Below are 13,166 nucleotides of genomic sequence, written 5' to 3'. Positions count from 1 at the left end.
CTCGTAACAGGACTGTCCCAACTCGCCACAGCGAGTGGGAGGCGAGTTGGAGACGAGCAGGAGGTGCTTTCGGTGAGCTTACTCGCCTCGCGAGTAGATTTACTCGCCACGGCGAGCTGCACAGTGGCAGCATCCCCTGTTTCGCGTTCTTGCGTCTTTTTCCCTCGTTTCTGTTTTGAATTGGCTTTCGGTGTAAACATGAAAGTTGTAGATAATTTTGTTAGCTTTCCAATGGCTTTGGTTTGACTTGAAAATAATTCTTGGTTTTTGAGTTATGAGGCAAATACTCCGAGGAGGTCTTAGAGAAAATTTTACGAAAAATCCGCATAACTATTTCTAAATCGACCCAAACCCTTTGGATTGTTTCCAAACTTCAAACTTATGTTTTATGAGTTCAATTAAGGTGTTTAATGGTATTTAAACTATGATGTGGTGAATCTAACTTGTTTTGATTTGAAAATGGAAATTTTTGTGAAAAGTGATAAAGGGAGACGAACTTTGTGATTTTTGTGAATTCATCGTATTTGGCCGATGAAATACTTATGTATCCTCTACTGCACCTATAAGTGACTTGTGAGAATACATGGCATAGGCAATTGAGCTTGTAGAGTTGGTTTTGGTTCATAACTTCTATTATTTTTAAATGGTGACTTTTGGAGACGAACTTAGTAGAAAGGAATCTTGATGCACTAAAGTCTTATGAATCTTTTGTGAATAGGTCACATATGACTAAGTAATTGTGTTTGAATGATTGTGGAAGGTTGAGAATGATGTTTATCATAAATTGTTGTGTTATTCCATTTTACTTGATTTATGTGATGTAAATGGAAATGAATTGTAAATCGATGTTGATGAATGTTGATGAATGTTGATGAATTTTTTGTGAGATGTGATTGTTGAATGTATGGGCATGATTCTTGATAATGCAATGTTGTTGAGTTGTTGAAATGTAAAAGGAGGTGTACTTTTACATTGTTTTTTATAGTTGTTATGTTGGGGTTGTGCATTATCGAGTCATTGCTATATGTCCATGCATCATACCAAGTTGTTGTTGTTGTTGAAAAGTAAAAGGAGGTGTACTTTTACATAGTAAGAGGAGGTGTACTTTTACATACGATGTTTTTGTTGCATCGAAGGTGACGACCTTGAGGTGTTTTGGTACCACATGCATCTAGAGAAGAGTCTAGAACATTGCATGCATTTGAATAGTTGATGAGTTGTGTCATAATTGAATATATGACTTGGTGAATTGTGTGTTGGTGAAATTTGGTGAATGTTGTGATTGTGTGGATTGATGTATAAGTATATTGGTGGATTTTGTGGATGGTTATGAATAATTGATTTATGCTCTAATTGCATGTCTTATTTGTTTGTACTTATACACTTGGTGAATCTATTTGATGATAATTGATTGGATGATAATGATGAGGTGAGAATTGTATATGTATATACATAAGATGTGGTGATTTCTTTGATGATGATGATTGATTGCTTGTAACTTGAAATGATGAATTGTACTTGTTGAATTAAGCATGCTGAATTGAGTAATGAGGTAAGTGATGTGATCATTGATTGATGTTGATAAATAATGAGCTTTTGTTGATGACTTGATTAGAGGTTGAATATGCATGCTATGCTATGATAATAATGTGATAGCTTGAAATGTAAGTGATGGGGGATAATAATAATCATGTGATGCTAGTATTCTAGGAGGGAGGGTTATGTATATGTGATACGTGTATGATACACTTATGGAGATGAACTTGGAATGATATTATGCATGTGTTGTGATTACTTATGAATATATGTATATGTGTGGATTGTTATTCTTGAATATATTCTTTCATTTCCAATGTTCATGATAAATGTTTTTCGTGGATTATGATGATGTAATGCTAACCCTCAGTGGTCTGTGGTGGACCGCCTACCTTTCTGTATGGACGGGTAGACGGCGTCCAGGATGCTTAGTTGTTTGCTTGATGATGCCGAGGAGTGGAGTTCCTCTTTTATATGCAAGCGTCTAGATTAGGGCTCTGATCTAGGGTAGTTCTTGCATGTTGGTTTTTATTTTTGGACCATGTATTTTGAAGTTGAGATGTTATTTGTTATTTGAGATTTGGAGAATACAATTGTATTTTGTTGAGATCTGGAGATGTTTATGATTTTTAAGTATGTCCGCTGCTATGTTGTGTAACATGATCTTTATGCATGTATGTATTGTGGTTTATTCGGAGACGTAGCATCTATTTCTAGAATATGTCTGATGTCTTCGCGCGTTTTACCGCTTAATAGAAATAGGGTGTTACAAGTTGGTATCAGAGCCATGGTCGGTCTTGTTCAGACCAAAACCCGTTGAATTTCCTGTTGTATGCGACATGTACGGAAGTACTGTCGGTACTTGTTGTGTTATTCCGTTCTTTTAGGTGGGTTTGAGCGTAGTGGGGGAGTAGCAGTTTGCTTCAGGTTTGTTTAGTCTGGCAAGGGAAGGTATCTTTGACTGTAGAGGATCAGTTGGTTGTGGTTTGTGTTAAGGTTCATGTTGACTTTGAGTTGGATCTTGTGTGTCTTCCGTTGAAGCATATGGATGTGATTTTCGGTATGGATTGGATGTTGACTTTTGGTGTTAACATTAATTGTTTGACCAAGAGTGTAACGTTTTCTAAGCCGGTAGTTGAGGAAGGTAGAAGGTTCTTGACCGCGGAGCAAGTGAAGAAGTCCTTGGATGGTGAAGCTAGTGTGTTTATGATGTTTGCTTCATTGAAGGAAAGTAGTGAGAAAGGTGTTGGTGATTTGCCGGTAGTGCAGGAGTTTCCAGAAGTTTTTCCGGACGACATTACCGAGTTACCGCCGGAGAGGGAAGTTGAGTTTGCAATTGATTTGGTGCCTGGAACGAGTCCTATTTCGATTGCGCCGTATCGGATGTCTGCATTAGAGTTGGGTGAGTTGAAGAAGCAGTTGGAAGAGTTGCTTGAGAAATAGTTTATCAGGCCAAGTGTTTCGCCATGGGGAGCTCCTGTGTTGTTGGTTAAGAAGAAAGATGGAAGCATGAGGTTGTGTATGGATTATCGGCAATTGAACAAGGTGACAATCAAGAATCGGTATCCGCTTCCGAGAATTTACAATTTGATGGATCAGTTGGTTGGTGCAGAAGTGTTCAGCAAGATTGATTTGAGGTCAGGATATCATCAGATTAGAGTAAAGGCGGAAGATATATCCAAAACTGCGTTCAGAACGAGGTATGGACACTATGAGTATTCTGTGATGCCATTTGGAGTATCTAATGCGCCAAGTGTTTTCATGGAGTACATGAATAGAATATTTCATCCTTTTCTGGATCGTTTTGTGGTGGTGTTTATAGATGATATTTTGGTGTATTCTAAGTCTGAAGAGGAGCATGCCGAGCATTTGAGGATTGTGTTGGGAGTTTTGAAAGAGAATAAGTTGTTTGCTAAGTTGTCCAAGTGTGAGTTTTGGTTGCGGGAAGTGAGTTTCCTTGGTCATGTGATTTCTAAAGGTGGCATTGCGGTGGATACGTCGAAGGTTGATGCAGTGTTGCAATGGGAATCACCTAAGTCTGTTTTTGAAGTTAGAAGCTTTCTTGGATTGGCAGGTTATTATCGGAGGTTCATTGAAGGATTCTCTAAGTTGGCGTTGCCATTGACGCAGTTGACTCGGAAAGGACAAGCTTATGTTTGGGATGCTAAGTGTGAGAAGAGTTTCCAAGAGTTGAAGAAGAGGTTGACGTCAGCTCCAGTGTTGATTTTGCCGAATCCGAAGGAATCATTTGTGGTGTATTGTGATGCTTCTAAGATGGGTCTTGGTGGTGTGCTTATGCAGAATCGTCAGGTTGTGGCTTATGCTTCGAGGCAGTTGAAAGTGCATGAGAAGAACTATCCGACTCATGATTTGGAATTAGCGGCCGTTGTGTATGTGTTGAAGATTTGGAGGCATTATCTGTATGGTTCTAAGTTTGAGGTGTTCAGTGACCACAAGAGTTTGAAGTATTTGTTTGACCAGAAGGAGTTAAATATGAGGCAAAGAAGATGGTTAGAATATCTTAAGGATTTCGATTTTCAGTTAAGTTATCACCCTGGGAAGGCGAATGTTGTTGCTGATGCTTTGAGTAGGAAGTCGTTGCATATGTCTTCTTTGATGGTGAAAGAGTTAGAGTTGATTGAGCAGTTTCGAGATTTAAGTTTGGTTAGTGAATTGACACCGAATGGTGTGAGGTTGGGAATGTTGAAGTTGACAAGTAATATTCTGGAGGAGATCAAGAATGGTCAGAAGGAAGATTTGGAACTTGTTGATCGTGTGGTGTTGGTTAACAGAGGTAAAGGTGGGGATTTCAGGTTGGATGAGAACGGTGTTTTGATGTTCCGTGATCGTGTTTATGTGTCAAGTGTTCTTGAGCTTAAGAGGCAGATTTTGGAAGAAGGTCACAGAAGTAGTTTGAGTATTCATCCCGGAGCGACTAAGATGTATCAAGATTTGAAGAGGTTGTTTTTGTGGCCTGGAATGAAGAAGGATGTTGCAGGGTTTGTGTATGCTTGTTTTGTGTGTCAGAAGTCTAAGATTGAACATCAGAAGCCGTCAGGTTTGATGCAACCGTTGTTTGTGCCAGAGTGGAAGTGGGATAGTATATCAATGGACTTTGTTGGAGCTTTGCCGAAGACTGCTAAGGGTTTTGATTTTATTTGGGTGATCGTTGATCGGTTGACGAAATGGGCACATTTTGTTCCTTTTAAGACCGGTATGTCTGTGGCTAAGTTGGCTGAGATCTATATTTGAGCAGATTGTTAGATTGCATGGTGTTCCTTCTAGTATTGTGTCGGAACGGGATCCGAGGTTTACTTCTAAGTTTTGGGAGAGTTTGCAAGATGCTTTGGGAACTAAGTTGAGGTTGAGTTCTGCGTATCATCCCCAGACTGATGGTCAGACGGAGAGGACTATTCAGAGTTTGGAAGATTTGTTGAGAGCTTGTGTGTTGGAGCAAAATGTCAGTTGGATTGAATGTTTACCGTTGATTGAGTTTACCTACAATAACAGTTTTCATTCTAGTATCGGAATGGCACCGTTTGAGGCTTTGTATGGTCGAAGGTGTAGAACTCCTTTGTGTTGGTATGAGTCAGGAGAGAGTGCTTTGTTAGGACCGAAAGTTGTGAAAGAGATGACCGAGAAGGTTAAGATGATTCAAGAGAAGATGAGAGCGTCTCAGAGTAGGCAGAAGAGTTATCATGATAAGAGGAGGAAGGACATCGAGTTTCAGGTTGGTGATCATGTGTTTTTGAGAGTGAATCCTGTAACTGGTGTAGGACGTGCTTTGAAGTGTCGGAAGTTGACTCCTCGTTTTGTTGGACCTTTTGAGATTGTTGAGAAGGTTGGGGTGGTAGCGTATCGGATTGCGTTACCGCCATCTTTGTCGAATCTTCATGATGTGTTTCATGTGTCTCAGTTGAGGAAGTATGTGTATGATGTGTCACATGTGATTCAAGTGGATGATTTGGAAGTAAGGGATAATTTGACCGTTGAGACTTGGCCAGTTAGGATTGAGGATCGTGAAGTGAAGCGTTTGCGTGGCAAGGAGGTCGTTTTGGTTAAAGTGATTTGGGTTGGACCAACTGGTGAGAGTGCCACTTGGGAATCGGAGAGTAGGATGAGGGTTGCGTATCCAAAGTTGTTTTCTTCAGGTAATTTTCGAGGGCGAAAATTCTTTTTAGTGGGGGAGAGTTGTAACAGCCCGATTTTCGCTAGATTTATTTTATTATTTATTTATGTGTGTTGTGTGTGTTATTATGTGATTATTTGCATCTGTGTGTATTTTTGGTTGGGAATTGTAGAATTCGGTGTAGAAGGGTATTTTAGTCATTTTGGACTTAGGGGTAATTTTGTAATTTGGTTGAGGATTATTTTTAGTGCTTAGTAAGAGTATTATTTTACCAAGTTACTAGAGAGGGGGTAGTAATTATTTTATTTACCGGTAAGTGACCGTTAGTGTTGTAATTTACCATTAAGTGAGTAGTGACATCTTGGGGTGTTAGAATAGAAATGGGTTAGGCCCATTAAGGTTGAGAAATAAGCCCAATTGAATAGAGCACATATATAAACTCTAGTTGTTGGTGAAAATTAGGTTTTCACAACATTTCACATTTCATTTCATTTGAGGAGAGAAGAGATAGAAGCTAGAGATAAGAGCAAGAACAAGGGTTAGAGGCAAGAGGGGGATTCACCATCTAGGAGTCAATTGAAGCTTGAATTGGAGATTCTTGGTGTTAGAGGTAAGGGGGTTAGTCTTTACTCATAATCACTTAGTTGTAGCTTCTACCCTAACTTCTTACATAAGTGCTTATTTGAATAATTGATTATTTGTGCAATTAAGTGTGAAATTCGTGCTTATGTTATGATGCCATGTTTGGGTATGTAAATTGAATGTTAATTGAGTTGTTGATGATGAATTTGAGAGCTTAAATCATGTACATATGTATGCTTTGTGTTTTAATCAAAAATTGATGATATGAAGTGTTGTTGTGATGAATTGTTGATGAATTCATGATGTTTAATTGTTGTTGTTGTTGGAAGATGTTGTTGTTGATGATTAAAACATTGGGTAATCATAGTTGGAGAGTTTACTATGACTTTGTGTTGTTTTTGAATGTTTTGATGAAAAATGGGTCAAATGATGATTTTTGTTAAGAGGATGTTGTAGTGCAAATTTTATATGGATTTGAGTGTCTTTTCATGTTTAGAAATGTTTAAACAAACCTTGGGATCAAATTTGAGCTTTGGGAAGTCAAAATTGGGGTTTTGGGGTGAAAAAGTGAGTTTTTCTCGTAACAGGACTGTCCCAACTCGCCACAGCGAGTGGGAGGCGAGTTGGAGACGAGCAGGAGGTGCTTTCGGTGAGCTTACTCGCCTCGCGAGTAGATTTACTCGCCACGGCGAGCTGCACAGTGGCAGCATCCCCTGTTTCGCTTTCTTGCGTCTTTTTCCCTCGTTTCTGTTTTGAATTGGCTTTCGGTGTAAACATGAAAGTTGTAGATAATTTTGTTAGCTTTCCAATGGCTTTGGTTTGACTTGAAAATGATTCTTGGTTTTTGAGTTATGAGGCAAATACTCCGAGGAGGTCTTAGAGAAAATTTTACGAAAAATCCGCATAACTATTTCTAAATCGACCCAAACCCTTTGGATTGTTTCCAAACTTCAAACTTATGTTTTATGAGTTCAATTAAGGTGTTTAATGGTATTTAAACTATGATGTGGTGAATCTAACTTGTTTTGATTTGAAAATGGAAATTTTTGTGAAAAGTGATAAAGGGAGACGAACTTTGTGATTTTTGTGAATTCATCGTATTTGGCCGATGAAATGCTTATGTATCCTCTACTGCACCTATAAGTGACTTGTGAGAATACATGGCATAGGCAATTGAGCTTGTAGAGTTGGTTTTGGTTCATAACTTCTATTATTTTTAAATGGTGACTTTTGGAGACGAACTTAGTAGAAAGGAATCTTGATGCACTAAAGTCTTATGAATCTTTTGTGAATAGGTCACATATGACTAAGTAATTGTGTTTGAATGATTGTCGAAGGTTGAGAATGATGTTTATCATAAATTGTTGTGTTATTCCATTTTACTTGATTTATGTGATGTAAATGGAAATGAATTGTAAATCGATGTTGATGAATGTTGATGAATGTTGATGAATTTTTTGTGAGATGTGATTGTTGAATGTATGGGCATGATTCTTGATAATGCAATGTTGTTGAGTTGTTGAAATGTAAAAGGAGGTGTAATTTTACATTGTTTTTGATAGTTGTTATGTTGGGGTTGTGCATTATCGAGTCATTGCTATATGTCCATGCATCATACCATGTTGTTGTTGTTGTTGTTGAAATGTAAAAGGAGGTGTACTTTTACATAGTAAGAGGAGGTGTACTCTTACATACGATGTTTTTGTTGCATCGAAGGTGACGACCTTGAGGTGTTTTGGTACCACATGCATCTAGAGAAGAGTCTAGAACATTGCATGCATTTGAATAGTTGATGAGTTGTGTCATAATTGAATATATGACTTGGTGAATTGTGTGTTGGTGAAATTTGGTGAATGTTGTGATTGTGTGGATTGATGTATAAGTACATTGGTTGATTTTGTGGATGGTTGTGAATAATTGATTTATGCTCTAATTGCATGTCTTATTTGTTTGTACTTATACACTTGGTGAATCTATTTGATGATAATTGATTGGATGATAATGATGAGGTGAGAATTGTATATGTATATACATAAGATGTGGTGATTTCTTTGATGATGATGATTGATTGCTTGTAACTTGAAATGATGAATTGTACTTGTTGAATTAAGCATGCTGAATTGAGTAATGAGGTAAGTGATGTGATCATTGATTGATGTTGATAAATGATGAGCTTTTGTTGATGACTTGATTAGAGGTTGAATATGCATGCTATGCTATGATAATAATGTGATAGCTTGAAATGTAAGTGATGGGGGATAATAATAATCATGTGATGCTAGTATTCTAGGAGGGAGGGTTATGTATATGTGATACGTGTATGATACACTTATGGAGATGAACTTGGAATGATATTATGCATGTGTTGTGATTACTTATGAATATATGTATGGATTGTTATTCTTGAATATATTCTTTCATTTCCAATGTTCATGATAAATGTTTTTCGTGGATTATGATGATGTAATGCTAACCCTCAGTGGTCTGTGGTGGACCGCCTACCTTTCTGTATGGACGGGTAGACGGCGTGCAGGATGCTTAGTTGTTTGCTTGATGATGCCGAGGAGTGGAGTCCCTCTTTTATATGCAAGCGTCTAGATTAGGGCTCTGATCTAGGGTAGTTCTTGCATGTTGGTTTTTATTTTTGGACCATGTATTTTGAAGTTGAGATGTTATTTGTTATTTGAGGTTTGGAGAATACAATTGTATTTTGTTGAGATCTGGAGATGTTTATGATTTTTAAGTATGTCCGCTGCTATGTTGTGTAACATGATCTTTATGCATGTATGTATTGTGGTTTATTCGGAGACGTAGCATCTATTTCTAGAATATGTCTGATGTATTCGCGCGTTTTACCGCTTAATAGAAATAGGGTGTTACACAACATGGGAAGAATAGAGTGCAAGGTAACAGCTCAGTTTGGGAGAAACCACGCGAGACTTGGTTGAAGTGCAATATGGATGTCGCGTTCCATGACCGTAACCATATTACATATTTTGTGTGTTGTGTTAGAGACTCCCGCGGGCAATTTATTCGGGCTCAAACGAAATGGCAGCGGGCAAATATGACAGTTTTGGAGGGGGAGGCAGTAGCCTTACTCGAGGCTCTTCACTTTGCTGATGCGAACAGATGGGACCGGGTTATCTTCGAGTCTGACTCATCTACTCTAGTGCAAGCTCTATCGTCTCCGGGCCATGGTGATTTGGAATTCTATGCTATTGTTTCTAGTATTATTTATCAGTTATCTTTACATTCCAACTTCGAGGTGAAGTTCGTTAGGAGACAAGCGAACATGGCTGCTCATAGTTTAGCTAGGGCGGCCTGTTCTTGGGCTAGTCACCGTAGTTTTGATTCTTATTCTTCTTGTATTGAACATTGATTGATTAATGATAATAATTAACTTTGTTTCGGTCAAAAAAAAAAAAGTAGAAGAAATTTTTTTTGATGAAATGAAAGAATTTGTTGAGATATCAATGCAAAATTAAATCTTCACATAAAAATAGAATATTAATAAATTTTTTGAAAATAAACGTGGAGTCGAAACGTGACATAAAATATCTTTTGATTGACTGACGTCATCAATGGAGTTAAATTTTGTAGCCATAATTTTCGGAAAAGAAAAATAAAAAACAGAATGATGAAATTCATGAATTTGTTAGTTGGGAATCAAAATTGAATCAAGGTATTGTAAGTGTGTGTGTGTGTGTGTGTGTGTGTAAACATCAGTAGAAAAGTTGTCTTCAAAATTTAAAAAATAAAAATAACTAAAAGATGAAAACATGTTATATTAAAAAGTAGCATTATTAATACGATTATTATATTATATAGATATATAGTTCATCGACAAATCTTGAATATGATTATCTCGAAAAAATATTATTCGAGATATTGATCGAAGAAAAAATTACTAAGAGGTGAAAAAAATTAAGTAAATGTATAAATCATGAATATTATTATCTTATATGGAAAAAAAAATTATGAGAGATATTGACCCGAGAAAAAATTATGCAAGGCTAAAAAAGAACTAAGGTAAATATATTAAACATTTTTTAGGGGATATATTAAACATTAATAATAGCATATTTTAGAGGATTATTAGTAGCGATTTTTGTTTTGATCGGACATTTTTTTTTTTTGAACAAGTGATCAGGCATTATTAATATTAATTATAATAGACTTTGTTTACAAGATTTCACTTAAGGTGGCATTTAACATGGGAAAGAGAAAGAGTTTCCCACCATGGGAAAGCTAATGTTAGCCATTAAATCAAGTAAAGAACATAGTTTTATCATACACTCTCAACACCATATTATTTTGTCACAATACCAACATCTCTCTCTTTCATACCAACCAACTCACCACCAGCAACACCATCTTAACCACTGTCCCAAATCTCCTTTCACTGTCTATGCTTTTACAGATGAAATATCAGACTCTTTTCTTCAATTCTTAATTCCTCAATCTTCTTGTTCTTCACTCACCATCTTTATAACAAAACCCCCAATTTTATATTTTACTATTCCTGTAATTTGATTTTATTCTTCTCACTAGAATCTCACAATAAAGGGTAAAACAAGGTAATTTGATTTGTTATGGGAATTGAAGAAATTGAATGTGTGAGAAATTTGAAGTGATGAGTTTGAAAGGATTTTGAGGAATATGTTAATGTGATGATGAATGTTGTTGTTGTTTCCTGAATGAAACTTATCACTATTTGTTGACTCTAATCTATTTTCGTTCTCCAGATTTAAAAAAAAAAAAAAAAATCGATCTCATTCACTGGTTCAAAGCAAGAAATTAAAAAGCAAGAAATTATCACACTTGATTTTCTAGACATATTTTATTTTTTTAGATCTGATTTTGTTTTAGTATTTGATTATTATTTGATTTCCAGATTACATGTGCGAGGAAGAGTTTTTAAGTTTTTAATTTCTGAAATTGGAAGGAGAGAGATGATGGTGGAAGATGGTGACAAAATAATATGGTGTTGAGAGTGTATGATAAAACTATGTTCTTTACTTGATCTAATGGCTAATATTAGCTTTCCCATGGTGGGAAACACTTTCCCTTTCCCATGCTAAATTCCACCTTCACTTAATTGATGATATCGATATTGTAAAGTTAGACATCTTCATCTTGTCTAGATTTGAATTGAGACCTTGTAGTTGTGTGAGAGTTTCAATGATATTTTTCATTTTTTTGTGATGGTCGGGGATTGAACCACAGACCTTGCATATATTATGCATTTCCTTATCAACTGAGCTAAGCTCACGGGGACATTTTCCATTTTCTTTAGAGTATACAATTCATTTAAATGATTGCATTTACAATTTAATCATTTTATAATATTATTTAAATCTTTGGTTAAACAAATTGGTCAAATCTCATTGCAATAGAAATAATTTCACCGCAATAGTAATAATATCGAGCACTTTATGAAAAGTTTATTTTGATCTTATTTGTCAAAATTATTTGATTGTATTATATGCAACAAAAAAAAATATAACCAAGTGTAATAAAATAGATATATACAATTAATAATGCAATAGAAAAACGGACGTGAACATTGCATGTGTTATTGAAAACTAGGGCTGGAAATGAGTCGAGTCGAATCGAACTCGTCTGAGCTCGACTCGACTCGATAAGAATTAGCTCGGCTCGAATCTCGACTCGAGTTTGATACAAACCTTTTTTTAAGCTCGAGTTCGGCTCGTTTAAAGTTCACGAACAGTTCGACTCGACTCGTTAGGTTCAACTCGTTTTTCAACTGTCTTGGAAATGGTTATCACTTTGGAAAAAGTGAAATATCACTTACCGTGAGTGACAGTACTATGCATTACTGCATTTTAATTGTGGAGTGCACTGTTTTATTTATAGTTTCTTACATCTCTCAATGTTAACTAAATAACCGATGTGGGACTAGTAGGCTACTACTCTGTATCTTTGAAACAACTAGTATCTCTTTACAACTGTGAATTCATACGCCATCAGTTTTCTTCCTTCTGATTTCAATTTGGTAGTAGCCATCTTCCAACATATATAATAGATGCAATTGTATTGGTTTATTTACTAGACAAGATGAAGAAAAAAAAAACATCATAAAAAAGAGGATAGAAAAAAGAAGTCAAGAACATAGAAACCAAGTTTTACAAAACAAACAATGGGGTGGAGCAAAAATGAGTCACGACTCATTTTCATTAGTTCCTGTTTTAAAAAAAAAAAAAAAAATCCAAACACAATGAAAAACCCAGAGAAAGGAATTAAGAAAATTAATGGCTCCCATTCTAGATATATTGAGAAAAAGCTAGTGAAAAGAATTAAGAAAATTATATATATATATATATATATATATATATATATATATATATATATATATATATATATATATATATTATCGAGCCTACTCATGAACCAAACGAGCCGAACTATGCATAGCTCAAGTTCAGCTCATTTAGTTAACGAACTTGATTTCTAGCTCAAGTTCAGCTCATTTGGTTCATGAACCAAACTCAACGAGTTAATTGTCGAGTCGATTTCCGAACTATATTCGAGTTGGTTCGGTTCATTGCCAGCCCTATTGAAAACTATGTAACCACATTGTTCCACAACTTTCTTTTAATATGTTGACCCCATTAGTTTGACTAAGATTATCAGAATCCAGTGTGGTTTTTGAATATGAAGGGTTCAAATAAAAAGAATAATAAAGGAGTGCAATAAGAAAGAAAGAAAGATTAGTTAAAAAAATGTGAAAGAAATATTTCAATATGGAACTTCATGCAAAAGATATTTTAACTTGATTATGCAGAAAAAAGGAAAGAGATCATCCATCACTCTAGGTAAAAAAGATTAAAGAAAATGAAATCTTACAATACTATCCATGACCAAAATACAATTTTAGCAGTCTTACAAAACTACTTAG

The 13,166-nt window shown here is 35.9% G+C and overlaps 1 long non-coding RNA gene across 1 annotated transcript; it reads left to right on the top strand.

Moving 5' to 3' along the window:
• Nucleotides 1-5,896: 5,896 nt before the first annotated feature.
• Nucleotides 5,897-9,076, top strand: LOC146954944 (uncharacterized). The gene is made up of 2 exons (XR_015007420.1): nt 5,897-6,275; nt 8,770-9,076. It is a non-coding gene; the product is annotated as an uncharacterized LOC146954944 (long non-coding RNA).
• Nucleotides 9,077-13,166: the final 4,090 nt, after the last annotated feature.

This window comes from Medicago sativa, chromosome 1 (assembly GCF_051527215.1).
Source record: "Medicago sativa cultivar Bolivia chromosome 1, Bolivia_mono, whole genome shotgun sequence".
Classification (NCBI taxonomy): Eukaryota; Viridiplantae; Streptophyta; class Magnoliopsida; order Fabales; family Fabaceae; genus Medicago; species Medicago sativa.
This window is presented reverse-complemented; position numbering and strand designations above follow the sequence as displayed.